Source organism: Armigeres subalbatus, chromosome 2 (genome assembly GCF_024139115.2).
Source record: "Armigeres subalbatus isolate Guangzhou_Male chromosome 2, GZ_Asu_2, whole genome shotgun sequence".
In the NCBI taxonomy this organism is placed as follows: domain Eukaryota; kingdom Metazoa; phylum Arthropoda; class Insecta; order Diptera; family Culicidae; genus Armigeres; species Armigeres subalbatus.
The window spans coordinates 391,947,312-391,966,980 of NC_085140.1; the positions used below are offsets into that span (position 1 = coordinate 391,947,312).

Sequence of the window (19,669 nt, forward strand, 5' to 3'; positions counted from 1 at the left end):
TTCGTTTACTTGATAAAAGTATGTTTGGTTTATATGAATATTTTAAAAATCATTTCAAAGTGATTTTATATCATTCCAATACACTTTCGATATATGAGATTAATATATTTAAAAAATTCATATTCCGCAGAATTCTTTTTTTTTCGTTATATAAAATTACTAGTCGACCCGGCAGTCGTTATCCTGCATAGTAGGCGAGAATGTGCGTTCCGAACTACTCATGCAAAGTTCGCATAGGAATCACAATTTTAGTTTTTCACGGTTTGCTCAACTTTACTCGTAATTTTTGCATTGAGAAATATTATATATAAACCCGTCGGAAACTATAACGAATGTTTCTGCTGAAGAAATGAAAAAATCCATCCAGCCGTTTTTGAGTTATGCGGATACGAACACAGACCATTTCATTTTTATATAGGAGAAGTGTACCGGTTTTGGCCACCTTAGTGCCTAATTTGGCCAACCCTGAAAAATACATATTTTCCCAAAACTATCGAAGCGTACAAGCACAGCGAAGAAGTGTAGGGGATATATCTCCTGTTACAGCTAATAAATTCCTCGAAAAATGCTTTATTTTCGGAGTTATGCGAGAAACTGGCCAAATTAAGAACATGGTCAAAACTGGTACAGTTACCCTATAAGACTAGTTGACCCGGCAGACGTTGTCCTGCATAGTAGGCGAAAATGCGCGTTATGAACTGCCAATGCAAAATGTCCATACGATTCTTAATTTTAGTTTTTCAAAATTTACTCAACTTTATTCGTGATTTTCGCATAAGGAAATACCATATAAACCCGTCGGAAATGACAACGATCATATTTGCTGAAGAATGAAGAAAATCTATCTAGCCGTTTTCGAGTTATGCGGATACGAACACAGACCATTTCATTTTTATTATATAGATTTATTATATAGATATAGATATATAGACAGATAGATAGATAGATAGAAGACTAGTTGACCCGGCAGACGTTGTCCTGCATAGTAGGCGAGAACTGAACTGAAAATTGTCATACGAATCTTTGTTTTAGTTATTCATAATCTAATTGACCTTATTTGTTATTTTTGCATGAGGAACTATAAATATAATAAACCCGTCGGAAACGATAACCAGCATACCTGCTGAAGGAATGAACAAAATCTATCGAGCCGTTTTCGAGTTATGCGGATACGAACACAGACCATTTCATTTTTATTATATACTAGTTTACCCGGCAGACGTTGTCCTGCATAGTAGGCGAGAATGTGCATTCCAAACTGCCCATACAAAGTTCGCATAGGAATCACAATTTTAGTTTTTCACGGTTTGCTCAACTTTACTCGTAATTTTTACATTAGGAAATATCATATAAACCCGTCGGAAACTATAACGAATGTTTCTGCTAAAGAAATGAAAAAAATCCATCAAGCCGTTTTCGAGTTATGCGGATACGAACACAGACCATTTCATTTTTATATATAAGATTATATGTACTAGTCGACCCGGCAGACGTTGTCCTGCTTAGTAGGCGAAAATGCGCGTTGTGAACTTCCCATGCGAAATTTCCACACGATTCTTAATTTCAATTTTTCACGATTTACTCCATCTTACCCGTGATTTTCGCATGAGGAAATATCATATAAACCCGTCGGAAACGATATCGAAAATATCTACTGAAAGAATGAAGAAAATCTATCCAGCCGTTTTCGAGTTATGCGGATTCGAACACAGACCATTTCATTTTTATTATATAGATAAAGAAGAACAAAAAAATTAAGAAGAAAAAGAAGAAGAAGAAGATTGAACGATATTCCTTACTTATCATATTAGAAAACGAAACAAAATCAAAGCCATTCACCTACCTATTATCCACGAAATTTAATTTCGAGCCGTTCGGAAATATACACAAAGATAAATGACCATGCGTCTTCATCGTTTCCATGCACGTGTGGCGTACACAGATACAAAACAAGCAAAACTAGTTACATATATCACATGGATCAAAGGTTCCAAATTAATCATCACTAAAACGCTTATTAGCCAAGCCTAGTCCTCTATGGTTGCAAAAGTTGGAAAATGTTATGTTTTTCAAAATTTAAAATATTTGAAGAATATATCTTTGCGAAAAGTTAATATTTTTTTTTCAAAGAAAAATCATCTCGAAGTTTAACTTTGAATGTTTATTCTTATTGCAACATGTCGTTGAACTTTCTATACATTTTACCGGACATCATAAATTTAAAGTCTCCCGTATCAATATCAAAGTAATATTAAAACATCCATCGTGTTGTACCCATATGGTCGTCGTCTTGTTTGTCTATCTCAACACCTACATGCCGCGGTTACTTGCTCGCCGATGAGATCCCAATAAATCTTAGTGCCATTCTGGGACAGCTGTTATCCATACTCCATCTTTCTTTCCTCTGGTTGGGTAGTCAAGTGTATACAGGTAGTAGGGTTACGAAAAATATATACCAGTATATTTGTTCTTTATCGGAAAATATGCGTCAAGAATGTTTCCGTTTGGCCATAAGAGCAATATTTTTTAAATTGATTGGACTTGAAAGTCCCAGACTAACATAATGGTGTTGGTGGCTTTCTCATACATTAAAACCGGAAGAACATACGGAAAAGATCAAAATAGCATTGATATGAAATTGGTCCCAATCCAATTTTCGTTCTCTATCATTTATAGGTAACAAGCATTCATTAAACCACTGGTTTGGTTAATGGAGAAGTTAATTCATGGTCAAATATGTTAGACCAATATAACATCTATTCTATGTCGATAAGGCATTCTATGAAAATACCACCTTGCCAATATTCTATACAAATATCATGAAACATTTTCCGAATGTTGAACTTTTCTCGTCCCGATCACTCTCCTGGTGGTTCTTTTATTAAATCTATTTATTTTATTTGGTATACCCGGTGCGCAGGGCATTATCCACTGGGTGTTCTGGGACTTCTCACACGACACGACACCCGTCAGTGCTTATTTAAGTTCGAAGTAAATCACATATATTAAAAGCGAATCTCGTCTGTTGGCGGTCCATCGTCGTCGCTACGTACCCGGTGTGCTATCGAATCAGCTGTAGCTACCTGTCTAGCAAGAAGCAAGAGCTCACGTTTGCCGGAGAATACAGCACGAGGGCACATACTGCATGCCCTAGCGAGTCCGGGACAGGATTATCTGTTCTTTTCTGTTTGAACGATCGAGGAACCACATCGCGCGAATCGCCACATGTGAAACCGGGTGCGTGAATTTGTGTTTGCAATTCATTAATAGTTAACGACAGCCAGCGCTCGGAAGCTGTGCGGGGAGTGATCCATACCTGCCTACTAATTGAAATGCCGTGTGTTATTTATGCTCTTGAGCCACATGTCTGGCCGAGATGAAAGGCGATGCCAGAAGTATGTGCGAGTGCTGTTTCATGTCGGATCCTCTACGCAAAAGAATATATTTCAACAATTATTCATGTGAACGGTTGGCACAGAGTCGTCGATGCCCCGCCATACACGGTGATCCCGGAGTGTACAAATGTTGATGTTTTTCTGGTGTCAAACTATTTTAATTATGAGTGTGCAGAGTCAAATCCATTATCAACATGAATGGAAATCATATATCGGTTTGAATAACGTATAATTGGACTTTTTAGTGACAATATTAAGTTTTTGGGTACATAGAACAAACAGGGACGTTAAGTAGTCTTTATTAATCTTATTATTGGTACTATAGTAACATTTATACGTGCCACATATATATCCAATATGAAAATATTTCTTGGTATACCTTACTCTTCAAATAGACGATAAAACAGCAAATAAATAAAAATGTTCACACACACGCACCTACATTACAAACACATAGACACTAAGCGTGGTGAGAAAAGTAAAAGGCTCAAGTTTACTCCTTTCTGGATCACCGTTCCGCGATGTGGTATTGAAGTTGAGTCAGGTTCAGGTTAAATGCGGAGAACCAGAAGGCGGTCGGGTGTTGGACATCCCAGACAGGACGGTTATGTGAATAGTTAGCGTGTGTTGTTTAATATCTACACATATGTAGTATGTGGCTGCCAAAATAGACACGGCCGATCTGTTTATTTTCACGATCTCGTAATAAAAACATGTGTTTGAGCCAGGATCAACAGTGAAGTGGCTGTAAATGATCTGTCTAGAGGAGGATAGCGGCAAAAAGTGCACCGTTAATAAGTGATTTCACCCAAATTGCTATTCGCGAGGTTAAAACTACGAAGCGACATCTGGAATAAGAGTTTGGCTGACGGCGGAGAATTTGCACAGAATATATTGGCACTTAATTTAAAGATGTTTTTTTTGGAAAATTTAGAACAATGCTTAATTAAAAGCTAGTTTTTGGATTGCTCATGCAGCCTCTATATATCTTCATTTTTTCATTGCAATGGTAGAATATTTATTTAGTAGATTGTCAATGGTCTACGCTTACACCTGCATCCATTTTGAATATTTTTTTTACTGAAAGGGTGTTTTTCGACTGGATGTGATGTACTGTTCGGAGGATGGCTTTCTCAGTCTGAAGTATCAAAACGATGGTTTAGTTACTTGCCCGACGTTTCGGCCGATGGGTTGTGGCCTTTTTCAAGGGTCGTATAGTCTTTCGTCTATAGACGATAGACTATACGACCCTTGAAAAAGGCCACAACCCATCGGCCGAAACGTCGGGCAAGTAACTAAACCATCGTTTTGATACTTCAGACTGAGAAAGCCATCCTCCGAACAGTATTTTTTTTACTTTTCTATGCACTGAATACTGAAATGCATCGTTCTTTTTTTGTGAATTCGTTATGCTTGATAATCGAACTTGAGTTTTTGCAACTACAAGGTAGCGATCAATGCCAATGCCTAGGTCTCTGAAGGACCTCACATCTGTGACTTCCAAGAAATGACGTCTGATGATAAGCACTTCATCTATTTGTGAGCGGTTACGTCACAGGTGTTTTGCAGATATTTAAATATATGCAAAATAGGTACTACTGATTATCATCTCTTTAGCAGAAACAATCATTACAGTTGGTAGCGAAATGAGAGCTTTCCAAAGCTTTCTCTCCCGCATTTCCAATGACAATCTTTACATCGTGTGTTGGGCATCCTCCACGTTATCAGGCTTTTCGTTCGTTGCGGCATTGAAGATTTGAAATTTGATTTGCTTCCTGATCATCATGGAGGTTCTAGTTCTGCTCTGTCGCCGCCGCCCTGTTCTGAAATCACGGTCTTCGATTTGGGGCCAGCATATTTCTTGGATTGCGGCCACGCATATGTCGTCCTTCTGCTGCTCAAGAGCCAGGATCCCATCGCGTTCCATGTTCCTACCTTCGAATTGTTGCCTTTTTTACTTTCCATCTGGTCGAAAGTTATTTGGCCAGAAATGTCATTTGGTCAAAAAGGACCTACGGCCGAAAATGTAGTTTAACTGGCCGAAAATGCCGTTTGGCCAAACAGATCTTCTGGTCGCAGGCCGCCAGGCCGAAAGTTGTGTTGCCGGTTTTTTTGCTGGCGTAAATGAGAATGCGCATCAACTTTCGTTCGAAACCGCGTTCGTATGGTAACAAGATTATGGTCGGGTGAAAATATTGTTTTGCAGAACAAATGATATGGCCAAGAAAAACACAGTCGTTTCTCAACATCTTGATGTTCCATGTCCTCCCTATCTCGATAGTTCTTCTTCTCGATGTGTTCTGGTCAATTTTATTCAGAATCAACTCTCTCTATGTCAATATTTTTAATTTTCTAGGCATTAGACCATCTTTTGGCAATTTTTGTTTTGTTGTCGTATTTCATAGCTGTGAGCTTTTTGAATCTACTATCCATTTCAATGTTTCTTCCATTCCTCGATCTTCAATAATCTCTCCTCTCTCTATCTCCATCGAGAGTCCTTTCAATATCGAGATGTGGAGAAGCGATTGTATTAGAAGTGAATTACAAAACAAATTATGCAAAAACCACAGAGAGTTATTCGGGTTCAGTTAGGGTTATTAGTTCAGAGGGTTGTATACTTTGTACTGAACGTTAAAAATGATTAATTTATTTTGAACACCGTCTACAATTTATAGATTGCACAGACTGATTGTGTGACTTAATTTTATTTTTGGAAACTAATTTACTAACATTGAAGTAGAAAAAAACTTCATTGAATAATCTGCAGCATAAATCTAATGAATTATGTTGGCCGTAATGGGTGCGGTGTCCACGGATCCATAGCAGCTGGCGATTTCTGAGTAGATCTGAATTCCAGCATAATTTGGAGAACCTGGAATATATTTTATGGATAAGCATAATTTAGAGAACCTGGAATATCTTCTATGGACTTATTTGAATAATGATGCATTGACAAGGGCTTTCTAGAGACTTACATGGACATGCTGGTTTGCAGACAGGTTTGGTTAGGATAAGGAATCAAGTGCAGAAGATAGATGCCCTAGTAACATTTTGGTTTTATGATGATTTAATAACACTCTTGTAGAGTAAATTATGCTCTTCAAGAGCGTAATAAAACTTAAAATGTTACTTGGGTGCTGTGAACGTTCCGATAGTTATCGAGGATATCAATTTCAGGATGTATTGGATTGCCTCGAATATCCATTTACAGCCCTTTCACCCTTTCTGATTTGCGAGGATCTGTATAAATCTTGTAAATTTATTCTGGAGCAGTAAATATCAGACCACCGCAGTTGTCCATTTTGTCCGACTTCTTCGCTCCTTGGAGAAGTTGGAGTGCAATTTTTTCTTCATTTAGGGAGAATCAAGAAAAACGGGCAACTGACGAATATTGCACAACAGTGAATCTTCTACATAATAAAATAATTTCAATATCTGTATCTCTAAGGTTTTTGTTTGAATCATTCATTAAAATCAAGGGGAATAATTATACTTTCATGTACATGAAAAACCCTCCCCTCCGCACCCTACCTTTTTCAATGATTTAGTAAACTATGTGGCTCAGAAACGCAATTTTAGGCAGGTTTATAGAAAACTATAATTGGGCTGTGAATGGATTGTCTAGGCAATTAAATACATCCTGGAATTATTGATACGAAAACTATTTTAAGCTTTTAGTGGAATGTATTATTGTCCTGGAATAATTGTTCTCAATAACTATGGGAACGTTCGCAGCATCTATCTTCTGCGCTTGACTCCTAATCCTAACCAAACCTGCAGCAATCCAGCATGTCCATGTAAGTCTCTACATCCCTTGTCAATGCTTCATTATTCAAATAAGTCCATAGCAGATGTTCCAGTTTCTTGAGATTATTTTGGAGTTCGGATGAATCGGTCTATCAGGTCAACTTCGCCTAATGCCAAACCTATTGTAACTCATCATGTCCATGCATGTCCAATTGACATTGTCCATAGAGCCCTTGCGAATGCTAAACTTGTTAAAATAGTTCAAAACGTATATTCTAGTTTCTCAAAATTGTTCTGGAGTTGCGATCAATTGGTCAATTACGCCTGGTACCGAAAGCATTTTTAAAATTAATAGGTCGATGTAAAAGATTTACTGTTGTGTAGTCTTCTTCAGTTGTCCGTTTTTCCCGACCATCGCTAGATGAAGAAAAAAATACAATATTCTCCAAAAAGTGAAGGAGTCCGATAAAAAGACAGCCTGCGGTACACAGTGTTTTTAGCGCGTTTATTTAATAGTACCCTAGTATTTTTCAATTTAGCGTAATGGTGTCTTCGAGTAAGTTAATGCGCTTCTTTGGAGGTATTCAGCTTATTGATCAATCCTCCTAAAAGTGAGATGAAAAATTTAATTGTTGCTTCACAACATATAAGGTTTGATTCTTCATAAACGTTGTAGTAAAAGTTGATGATGATGATGATGATACTACCATCTATTGTAGCAAGGCACCTGCCGATAGCACTGGCCATATCTGACAAACGATTTGATCATGATTATACTACTGTTTGTATTTCATCAGACTCCTGTATGAAGGGCCAAAATGGGTGGGGTGGTTCCATAAGCAGAGACACTTATGCGAATCCACGGGAGGATTATAGAGAATCTCCTTCCAGAAGAAAGTTCGTACATACAATATTATAATCTAGCCCTCGTTTCCCAGATTGACCCAATAGATGGGGAGAAGAGCCCGCCCTTTATCCACGAGATGTTAACAATAGGAAGTTGGCGATTCCACTCTTCCTATCCAAATCGCTTCAATCGGGTGCCCTGATGGTTGTTTTTTTGGTTTATGGTATATAATCATATAGTTTCAATATAATTTGCTAAGTATATATAATGGAATTCTCTCACCAAGTTTCCATTCGTATGTCCTGGATGATGGAGGATCTTACTTCAACACTAGCTAGTTTTAGATTTATGCTATCTTCAGAGTATATTTCATTCTGGTTCAAAGATCGAAAAATAGACTTCTTGATTTCTGAAAAGATGAAATAAGAAGACGGATGGCAGTATCATACATAATAGCATGAGCATTTGAATTAAATTGAATGATTAAAAATGAAATTAAAATGAATATGTATATATTCTATACAATACTATAACACACCCTTTTTTTCTTTTCTCTATATAAACTATACTCATCTTTCGAACACATTTTTTAATTTCGTGATAATCTAAGGATTTATAAACGTAAGTTGCCAAAATCGAATGTAGCCAAAATTGAATATTGCCAAAACGAATTGGGTTGAACTGTGTTTGGAATCTTGATTTCAATAGCAGGAAACCATTAATTAGAAGAAATGTGATGAAATTTAATTTAATTTAATAAAATTAATATACAGTATATGATGAATATCATGCCGCCGAAATTCTTATAGCTTAGCATATTCAAACCGGAGGTGATGAGTTCATGCTTGGTCCAGCCCAGGGTGTTTTATTTAATGATTAAATTATGAATATCATGAATTTGGTAATAAGGAAACAGTGAAAATAAAAATAGATAGCATAAATAAAATTATGTAAATGTAATATAAACAGTTCTTTGAGTCAGTCAGTCAGTTTCAGTTAATGTATGATGGATGTACTGTCGTCAGGGTGACAAATGCTCAAATGGGGGTGAAATGGGTCACTGTTTTAAGTACTTGGAATGCTTGTAGAATAGATTGAATGTATCTGATGGCAAGAAGACTAAAATATAAGAGATCGTTTTAAACGATTTTGCTATCCGACCTGCAGGCTGCCGGTGAGAGCGATGACCCCTCCACATAATGCCATTCTGGTTGACACAATAAAATCCTGCTAGGGCGCGATCCAAATAATATCTGCTAAATAAATTAAATCAGCAAAACTCGTCAAATGAATAACGAGACTCTGCCACGTACGATTTTATTAATTTAAGAAAATCCTTTCCCCAGCATTCCGAGCACGGATCACATAGCGATTATGAACAATAAGAAAACGAATTATTTGATAACTATATCTTCTACAGATCGATATGGCTGACTAAGTACAATGTTAGCACAATATAGCGCAATTAAGTAATATCTACATAAATCATTGAAAAATATTTTTTGCCTTCAAAACTGTGATGTAACATCAGATATTGTAGTGCTGGAGCGTAATTTATTGATGTTCGAAATTTTTAACATAAAGACGAAATTATTGATAATTTAATAATTTAAAAACATTTCCTAAAACAAATTGTGAGCATGTTTATCAATTGCTAGCAAAAAAATTCTAGAGCTTATTGAGAACTGACGCCAAGGCTTTCGTCGATGGTTATTTCGAAAATATTTTAATATCTTGGTATTTTGGTAATCTCAGATCTTAATTTTGTTCATTTGAACATTGCTAGCGTGGGAGAAAAAACGAAATCCCAATTCCCACTAGAAGAAAACAACCTGCTGATGTTCATCATCCTCCTCCCTCAAACACTCCCGAACTATAACACCTATAGCACCGAACTATACACCGTGCAACGCTACGCGATGAAAACTACTCCCATCCCTCCCATGCACCTGCAAGAGTATGACGACCAAACATCAGCAAGCTCAATAAAGAGTGGTTGTACTCTTTTGTACATGATATGGTTTGTATGTTTAACCATTTTATTGTTAGCTTAAAAAAAGAATAACATGATTCGATCTCACCAAATTTCCCGTCGAAGATTCATACAGATGGCATTTATTATACCGTGATTCCCCAAGGATTCATATTCTCACTGAGATCGTTACTTTTTCTCCACTTAGCTTAACAGGACTTCTATTTTATAGGTTACATAAACGTTGTAGTAAAAGTTCTCCTGAAAAATTTTGTTCGTAATTCCGTTACTTTTGGAGCTTTTTTTTACGTTTTATACAGACAACCCCTTAAGAATGTTTTTTTTCACCTTTGGTCGGAAAAGATGGCGTGAAATGCTAAAAAAAGTGAATCGAGTGAACAAGAACAGATGTTGTAAGTCTAACCATGTGAATGGTTAATTATACGGCAGCATAGTGTTATTGAAAACTATGTTGTTATTTTGACAACATCAAGAATTGTTATTTTTACTACACGATCATAGATAAATTTACTTTAAACTTGGTTTCAGTGTACTAGGTAGGTAGGTAGTTAGAAATCAATCACCCATCACAAGATATTTATCAACCAATGCACCATGCGTCTCCATATGCTCGTATGCTTATACATCGAACATGTTCAAAACTTATTGGCATAAACATCACTAAATCTCCAAAACTAATCGAATTACGAACTTGTTTTTCAGCAGAACTTTAGCTACAACTCTCACGAAGACGTATTTTTTCCATGCTGCAAAGCGGAAAAATCAATTTTTCATCTCAGTTTTAGGGGGATTGATCATAAGGCTGAATATCTCCAAAGAAGCGCGTCAACTTACTAATAAAATGTCTCGAAGATGCCATTACGGTAAACGCGCATAAAGCACGATTTTAGCCACTGTGCGGTGGTCTGATATTTACTGCATGAGATTTTTAAACACTGCAGTTTATTTGAATTCATTTATAAGCTCGCAAAATTTGAACAAAGGAAGATATTTTAAAGAAGACGGGGGGAATTGGGCCAAACTTATAACTGATGAAGGCTGCACAAAAAAGACATCCCCAATTTTGGTACTCATTATTTAAAAATTAACAATGAATTTAAATACATTTTTTTAATTTTTCTTCTCTTTCGAATATCTGATGATGTATCTGCAAGGAATGTAATTGTCGCTGAAAAATGCGAAAAACAAGCGACAAAAGAGAATAGCGATAACTCTTTGACCTCATCTGCAGAGGATAAAGATATTGTTGCGTTCCATTTTATTTGCAACAAACATGGAGAGGTATTTGTTGTGAACTTTTCAAACTGCGATAATTTTTATATTTCAGAAGTAAAACACAAATCATGTGTACAGATGGTTAAAGCTATGTCTAAGCTATGATAGCTGATACTTATTTAACCAAAAACATCATCGGAAACCGACTACTTCTCAAAATGCGCGGCAGGCGATCATTGTCCTATTCTGTTGCAGTTTGGGACAAACGCTTATTGCGAGTTAAGTTTGTCCCAACATTTACAAGAGAGGACAATGTTGTTGTCATTGGCAATGTTGTTATTTTACATTCCTTGTGTATCTGACATTAAATTTTAATAGCAAAGTTTGCTATTATGTGGGGAAAGTCGGGTAAAATGGATAATTACCATGGTATACATAACATGATATTTCCTGCATTAGATTCCGCCAACTCAATCAAAGTAGTACAGTTGTATTGAATTCGTTCTTATTTTCGTCATCGCAGTTAAATTCAATCTTCTTATATTTCATACCTGGATGTTTTATCTAATTATTTCTCCATTATGTGGGGAGAATCGATTTAAATGGACAACTAAAGAAGGCTGCACAATCAGTATATCCCTAAGAAATTTTTGAAGACATTATTAGATTTGAATTCACTCTGTTTTCCCTCTGTGAATAATAACAGATGATAAATCTATTGTTTGACATTATATGGTGAGAATCGGGCAAAATAGACAACACTGAAAGTCCGAAAATGAGGATACATCCTCCATTCGACACATAATATTAGTACCATGCAAATATGCTCGATATGATTAAAATAAGTGTGATTATAGGGGCCCTCCTTAGCCGTGCGGTAAGACGCGCGGCTACAAAGCAAGACCATGCTGAGGGTGGCTGGGTTCGATTCCCGGAGCCGGTCTAGGCAATTTTCGGATTGAAAATTGTCTCGACTTCTCTGGGCATAAAAGTATCATCGTGCTAGCCTCATGATATACGAATGTAAAAATGATAACCTGGCTTAGAAACCTCGCAGTTAATAACTGTGGAAGTGCGCTTAAGGAACACTAAGCAGCGAGGCGGCTCTGTCCCAGTGTGGGGATGCAATTCCAATAAGAAGAAGAAGAAGAATAAGAAGTGTGATTATCACCCATCAAAATAGGGGAGAAATTCTTCCTTTCCACTTTCATATTTTCATTTCTCATTCCTACTTTTTATTTTTACTTCTCGCAGTAAGAAGTAAGACAAAGTAGTGAAAAGTAAGTAGGATCGAGTTATAAAGGAGAAAAGAGATGTCTCATATCTCATTTCTTAATTCTTACTTCTCATTTCTTATTTATTTATACATACATTGCGCAGTGAGAATGAGGAGACAACAAATGACAAATGCAAAATGAGAAGTGATCAATGAAAAATGAGTTTTCACACTGCTTATTTTCATTTCCCAGTTTCTACTCATCTTAATAAGAAGTGAAAAACAACCCTGATTCATCCACCTAGCGGTGTTTGTGCCTTTCTTGTGTATTATATATACTAAAAAGACTGTAAGAGAGTGAGATTTTCGTGTTTTTTTTTGTTTGTATTGAAATCGTATTTTGATCATAACTTTTGATCCCATAGTCCGATCCGTCGAATTTTTAATAGAAAACAATGGGACAGGATTCCAATTGCGTTGAATGCAACTTGTTGCAAACAAATCGGATCAAGGTAAGTGCCTAACAGATGAGTGAGTTTTATTACACGCACACATACACACATACAGACAGACATCATCTCAATTCGTCGAGATGAATCCTTTTGGAGGTGACTATATAGCATTTTCGTTGCACCTTGGTTTACGAGAAAGGCAAAAAGAAGAAGCGAGAGATCTCATTTCTCACTTTTCCCGGCAAGAAGCTAGAATAAAAAGTAAGAATTGAGACACGAGATGTCTCGCATCTCTATTCTAATTTGGACGAAGCTCTGCGTCAATGAAAAATCATTCAATTTCATACACAAATGTTCCTATAGCTATATTAATTATTCACAAACCACGTGTTACATAAAAAGTGGTGAAAATAGCTTGTACTATAACAAATTATGTTATTGAAAAGATTATGATTATCCATAATGTAGGCAATTAATTTTGTCCAGCTGGTTCAACTTTGAATGTAGGTTCAAGTTATACTGAAGGTGGTACCTTCGTTTTTTTCCAATTCCTATCTACAAAAAAAAATCGGTGAAAATAAACATAACACATTATGTCTCGGGTACTTATTCAAAAGGACGTATGTGATTTTATAAACAAAGATTCAAACGTCGCTTTGTCCAATCTGATAGCACTCCCACGCAAACCATCACCACAGACAGATAGGGGAAGCCTTCGGCTACCAGTTGGTGGAGTTGGTTTGCGTGGGAGTGCCATCAGATTGGACAAATCGACGTTTGAATCTTTGTTTACAAAATCACATACGTCTTTCTGAATAAGTACCCGAGATGTTATAATCATGTTATGGCGATCATGAAATTTTCTGTCCTCCATCTTTGACAGAGAATTTATCCAACCGTCTGAGACGAGTTTAGTACTTTCGATTTAATTCCACTACGTAGTGGCATTGAGTGGAAAACGTAGTGGAATTAAATAGAAAGTACTTAACTCGTCCTAGACGGTTGAATACATTTTACTAAAAGAGCTTAAAATATTTTTTTCTGAGAGAATTTGTAACAAAATTATTGCAAATTTTGTTATTTGTAACACATATTCATATGATTGTGATGAAATTGTGTTATGACTAACTGATCGGGATACTATATTAAATAAATGGATATGAATATCACAGGATTGCAAACAAGCCGTTTAGTGTGGCTTAGCAAAACCCTGACATTTCTTACTTCTAAATCTAACAAAATTTTGCAATATCTGGGACACCGTGACTTTTTCCTAGCAGCATAAATCACTTTGATTTGTTTGCAGTAACTCTTATATGGGCATCATGTTACTGTGTATTGTCATTAAAATTCTCTGTAAAGTTATCCTTAATCGGATTCATGAGAAGATAGACACGAATCTCCGACGGCAGCAGGCAGGATTCCACCCGGGAAGATCATGTGTGGACCATCCAGGAACAGGTCAACGAATTCCATGAGTCCGTCTATTTGATATTCATTTCATTTTTCATTTATTTAGGCTACATCTAAACAGATAACACTGAATCAACAATTTGACGCCACAATACGCCCCACGCTCGCCAAGTCGTTTTGCACCTGGTCTGCCCATCTCGCTCGCTGCGCTCCACGCCGTCTCGTACCTGCCAGATCGGAAGCGAACGGGCCCTGTCGCGCTCGGCTCCGACTACAAGTATGTACTTCGTCTTCGACGCAGTCCAACTTTTGTTGCTTCACGTTTCAGGCGGGCCTGCCACCTTTGCAAATGTTCGGCCGACAATGTCCATGTCATCCGCGAAACAAATAAATTGCTTGTTTTGCACACCGTCTACCGTTGCTTTGATCAGTCCGGCAAGCTTCCCATGGAAACTGTTCTCGTCCATAATTTTCCATAGCTCTACGCAGTCTATACCGTCGCCGCTTTGAAATCAATGAACAGATGGTGCGTTGGGACCTGGTTCTTCTTCTTCTTCTTCTTATTGGCATTACATCCCCACAATGGGACAGAGCCGCCTCGCTGCTTAGTGTTCATTAAGCACTTCCACAGTTATTAACTGCGAGGTTTCTAAGCCAGGTTACCATTTTTGCATTCGTATATCATGAGGCTAACACGATGCTACTTTTATGCCCAGGGAAGTCTGGACAGTTTCCAATCCGAAAATTGCCTAGTCCGGCACCGGGAATCGAACCCAGCCACCCTCAGCATGGTCTTGATTTGTAGCCGCGCGTCTTACCGCACGGCTAAGGAGGGCCCCCGTTGGGACCTGGTATTCACGGCATTTTTGAAGGATTTGCCGTACAGTAAAGATCTGGTCCGTTGTCGGGCGGCCGTCAACGAAGCTGGCTTGATAATTTCCCGCGAATTCATTCACTAATGGTGACAGACGACGGAAGATGATCTGGGATATCACTTTGTAGGCGGCATTAAGGATGGTGATCGCTCGAAAGTTCTCACACTCCAGCTTGTCTCCTTTCTTGTAGATGCGGCATATAACTCCTCCGGTAGCTGTTCAGTTTCCCAGATTCTGACTATCAATTTGTGCAGGCAAGTGGCTAGCTTTTCCGGGCCCTTCTTGATGAGCTCAGCTCCGATACCACCCTTACCAGTTGCTTTATTGGTCTTTAGCTGTTGAATGGCATCCTTAACTTCCCTCAAAGTGGGGGCTGGTTGGCTTCCATCGTCCGCTGAACTGACGTAGTCATCTCCTCCGCTGCCTTGACTTTCACTGCCTGTACTCTCAGCGCCATTCAAATGTTCCTCGTAGTGCTGCTTCCACCTTTCGATCACCACACTTTCGTCCGTCAAGAAGCTCCCATCCTTATCCCGGCACATTTCGGCTCGCGGCACGAAGCCTTTGCGGGATGTGTTGAGCTTCTGATAAAACTTGCGTGTTTCTTGAGAACGGCACAGCTGTTCCATCTCCTCGCACTCCGCTTCTTCCAGGCGGCGTTTCTGCTCCTGAAAAAGGCGGGTCTGCTGTCTCCGCTTCCGTCTATAACGTTCCACGTTCTGCCGGTACCTAGCTGCAGCGCGACCGCCCGCGCTGCGTCCTTCTCCTCCAGAATCTGTCTGCACTCTTCGTCGAACCAATCGTTCCGTCGACTTCGACCCACATACTCGACGTTGTTCTACGCTGCGTCGTTAATGGCTGCTTTAACTGTATTCCAGTTCAAGAGGGGCCCCATCGAGCTCAACCTCTTCCGGCAACTCTGCCTCGAGATGATGCGCGTATGCAGTGGCGACATCAGGTTGCTTCAGTCGCTCTAGGTCATACCGCGGCGGTCGTCGGTATTGGCGGAGACAGAGGTGGGGCACAACACGATGCAATCACAACATTGTTCTCATAGGATATTGTTCTTGCGCCATGTGGTGCCCCACCAAATAACAATAGCTGGCGACGCCAGTGGTCGTCGGTACCGAACATTGTTGATGACGGATAGTTTTGGGCGCAGTTCAACCATCACCAGATAGTGTCAGAGTCGATGTTAGCGCTACGATATATCCTGACGTTGATAATGTCGGAGAAGTGCCGTACATCAATCAGAACGTTGTCGATTTGTGATTTTGTCTGCAGTGGTGACCTCCAGGTGTACCGATACGGAAGGCTGTGTTGGAAGTAGGTGCTGCGAATGGCCATATTCTTGGAGGCAGCGAAATCAATTAGTCGTAGGCCGTTTTCGTTCGTCAGCCGGTGAGCGCTGAACTTCCCAATAGTCGGTCTAAACTCCTCCTCTTGGCCAACCTGAGCGTTCAAATCTCCTATGACGATTTTGACGTCGTGGATTGGGCAGCTGTCGTACTCACGTTTCAGCTGCGCGTAGAATGCGTCCTTATCATCATTAGTGCTTCCGGAGTGTGGGCTATGGACGTTGATTATGCTGAAGTTGAAGAACCGACCTTTGATCCTCAACCTGCACATTCTTTCATTGATCGGCCACCACCCAATCACGCGCCTTTGCATATCGCCCATCACTATGAAAGCTGTTCCCAGCTCGATTTGATTTGATATTCATTGACTACGAAAAAGCTTTCGATCGTCTGATCCACGAAAATCTGTGGGGCCCCCTTAGACGCAAAGGAGTTTCAGATAAAATTATCGTCCAAATCGTTCGCCTTATATACACCTAAGGAGCCCATGAGTGGGTGAGCTGAAAGAGGCGATTTATAATCATTAATTTAAATCGACAAAAACAGCTAATTTTCCAATTATGCGGTCATCTTATAACCTGAGTCGTATTATCTGAGTTAACATTTCATTGGAAAATGGAAAATGAAAATAAATTTTCTTATCATTAGCATTAGCATTGAGCAATTCACGCAACTTCGTAGGTGGTACAAGCCTGGACTATTGTATGAGAGTAGAATCATTTTCAGTCGTTTCCGCAGATATTGATTTGAGACTATTCACTACCTCTTAGATGAAATGCCTCTCCAATAGTCGAGATCTGTCCTGGCCACGTCCTTGCCAATGCTGTTGGTCACCTAATTAAGATAAGAAAGATGAAGAGGACTCTACGACCTCTCATACCCAAGTAGCACACGCAACATCTTCCTAAAAGCACCCTGTTTCTATTCAGTTTCATTAAAGGCATTGGAAAAACATCAAAGTACGAAAATGTTGCATCAAGATGTCAAAAACGTTTGAATTGTGATCAATGTTTCATAAACATTGCAATGCAGTACTTGTTTGACATTTGGAAACAAACAACCAAAGAATACTGCACTTCATGTTGCAAACACGAAACAAAATCATTGAGTTGCATATTTTTTACCATGTAACTTCATTGCGTCTTTCAAAATTTAATTGTTTGTTTAAATTAAGTTGCAGAGAAGTTGAGTGTGTCTTCATGTTTAATTTAGCATCGTTCAACGTTTTGACAACTCACATTTTTTTTCCTGTGATGGTGCAATCAAGTAACAGGAAACTCGAGTGCAAAATTTCATAATCGTATAGTTTTTATGGTGAGTCAACATGCAGTCCCTTCGAAGTGTTGAATGGTGCTGTGGTAGAGTGAAGGACTATCAATCACAAGATCCATACATCGAATCCAGTTTTATATTTTTATTTTATTATTTTCCGCTGTAGCATTTTGAAACATCATTGCAATTTTACTGCAATCGAAGGATGTTTCCGTAGGCTCCACCTCTTGCGCTTTTTAGATTGCAAAAGAGTTATATTTGATGGTACATACGCAAAGATTGTTTCTTTCCGAATAGTTGCAGCACAGTGAAATGTTCAGTAGTGAAACAAGTTGTTCTGCTTGGGTAGGTGTCACGGGAGGTTTTGGAATTGTTAGTGTGGAAGGTTTCAGCAGTAGGAATCGTTTTAATAAACGTGAGACACAGATAAAACTTTATTAAAAATATAAAGTAGGAAAGGGACCTGGAATCGAACCTACGACCTCCTGCTTTACCATGAAAAAAAAAGTGCCCCTAATAATAATTACGTGAGTTTGCTGTTCATTGTTTTCTTGACTTTGTAAATCATTTTCTTCTATCAGTTGATAGCGAATTCTGCAACACTCACTGAAAATACTCCCAAAAGATTCTTAAAAAATAAATAAATAAATTGAGTATAATGAATGTATATAATAATTAAATAAACACCGTAAAATATGGGCAACATTTGCTAACTAATATTTCTATTTGCAATGACCATGTGTAACATATTTCAAAGTACTGGAAGGGGCCCTGGATTTTTTTCTACTTGTTACTTGTGAAAGAAAGGATTTTAAAAAGATAAAATTTATCGCTTCTCATATTTGAATCAACCTTAGCAAATAATGGTACCACTATGGAGCAGCATGGTAGTCAGTGCATCAAAATAATTGAGGGGGAGTCGAAGTCGACCTGTCGAAATAAAAAAAAATCCATAAATTCGCGATAGAAACCAGATGCGTGTTTTACATTTTTCCCACGTATAAATTTTCATTTTTATACACCCATTTCTCAATTCCATGGGAGAGACGTCGGCATCGATCGTCATGACGAGTCATCACCAGCTCAGTATTAACGTAGGTTATTCATCACACAACTGGTGGTTGCCGTATGCCAACACGCTCAAGTACTGGAAAACATTTCGCTCGTTACATCGGATGTTTCGGAATAACAAACACGATACATTCCATATTTACAATCGTTTGCAGTGATCAGCATTTCGAATTGATGTTTACATCGATTTTGGCGTTCTGTTTACGTTCCTAATTGCTTGAAAGTGGCCGCTCTTGTATCAACATAGTAAAGATCATCCGGGTGCATTTCCTTCTCCGCAGAACGGCTGTGACTGCTTTCAGGGTCGACGAGAACTCTGCGTTCGCCAGATGGCGATGGTGCGTGGCATTGTGCCTTTCGGCCCTGCCAACCTTGGCATGTATTCTAATTGTAGCCCACGATGTGTGTCTATTTTTTGACCGCCACCGCCACTACCGCCGGCATCGCGCGGCTTGTGTTGCCGCGTTGCGTTACACACATCAAATGCTTTTTATAATTCCCAGAAATTTCATTCGCCACATCCGAGACACTGCATGAATAAATTTAACGTCATGGGGTTGTATTAAGGAGAAACTGCCCAAGATACAAATTATTATCAGCCATCATATTCATAAGCACTGATCTGTTGGAATAAATTCAGCTTTGAAATATTCGGTGGAGAAGAAACCTTGTTGGTTGCCACAATAAGTATAGGTGTTCGGATTCTGAATACTTGGCACACTGACGATGCCTTTTTTCAGAATTACCAATTTGCCGAAGCCTTTTTTAACAGCTCTATTTCGAGAAATTTTAGTGGAAAATCGTAGAAAGATCCT

At 38.5% G+C, this 19,669-nt stretch overlaps 1 protein-coding gene and 1 long non-coding RNA gene across 3 annotated transcripts in view; both read left to right on the forward strand.

Annotated features, from left to right (window-relative positions):
- LOC134213202 (uncharacterized) overlaps positions 1-19,669 on the forward strand; it is a 327,428-nt gene that overhangs the window by 273,818 nt on the left and 33,941 nt on the right. The gene's annotated exons all lie outside the window — the stretch shown is intronic.
- The window catches only part of LOC134217389 (calmodulin-lysine N-methyltransferase), a 65,462-nt gene that overhangs the window by 13,809 nt on the left and 31,984 nt on the right, over positions 1-19,669 (forward strand). Inside the window, exon 1 of one of the 2 annotated variants that reach the window (XM_062696135.1) lies at positions 2,991-3,237. The exons of the other annotated variant lie outside the window; for it this stretch is intronic. The gene's annotated coding sequence lies outside the window, so the exon portion shown is untranslated. Of the gene's footprint in view, positions 1-2,990; positions 3,238-19,669 lie in introns of those variants that run through there. 2 annotated transcript variants of the gene reach the window in all.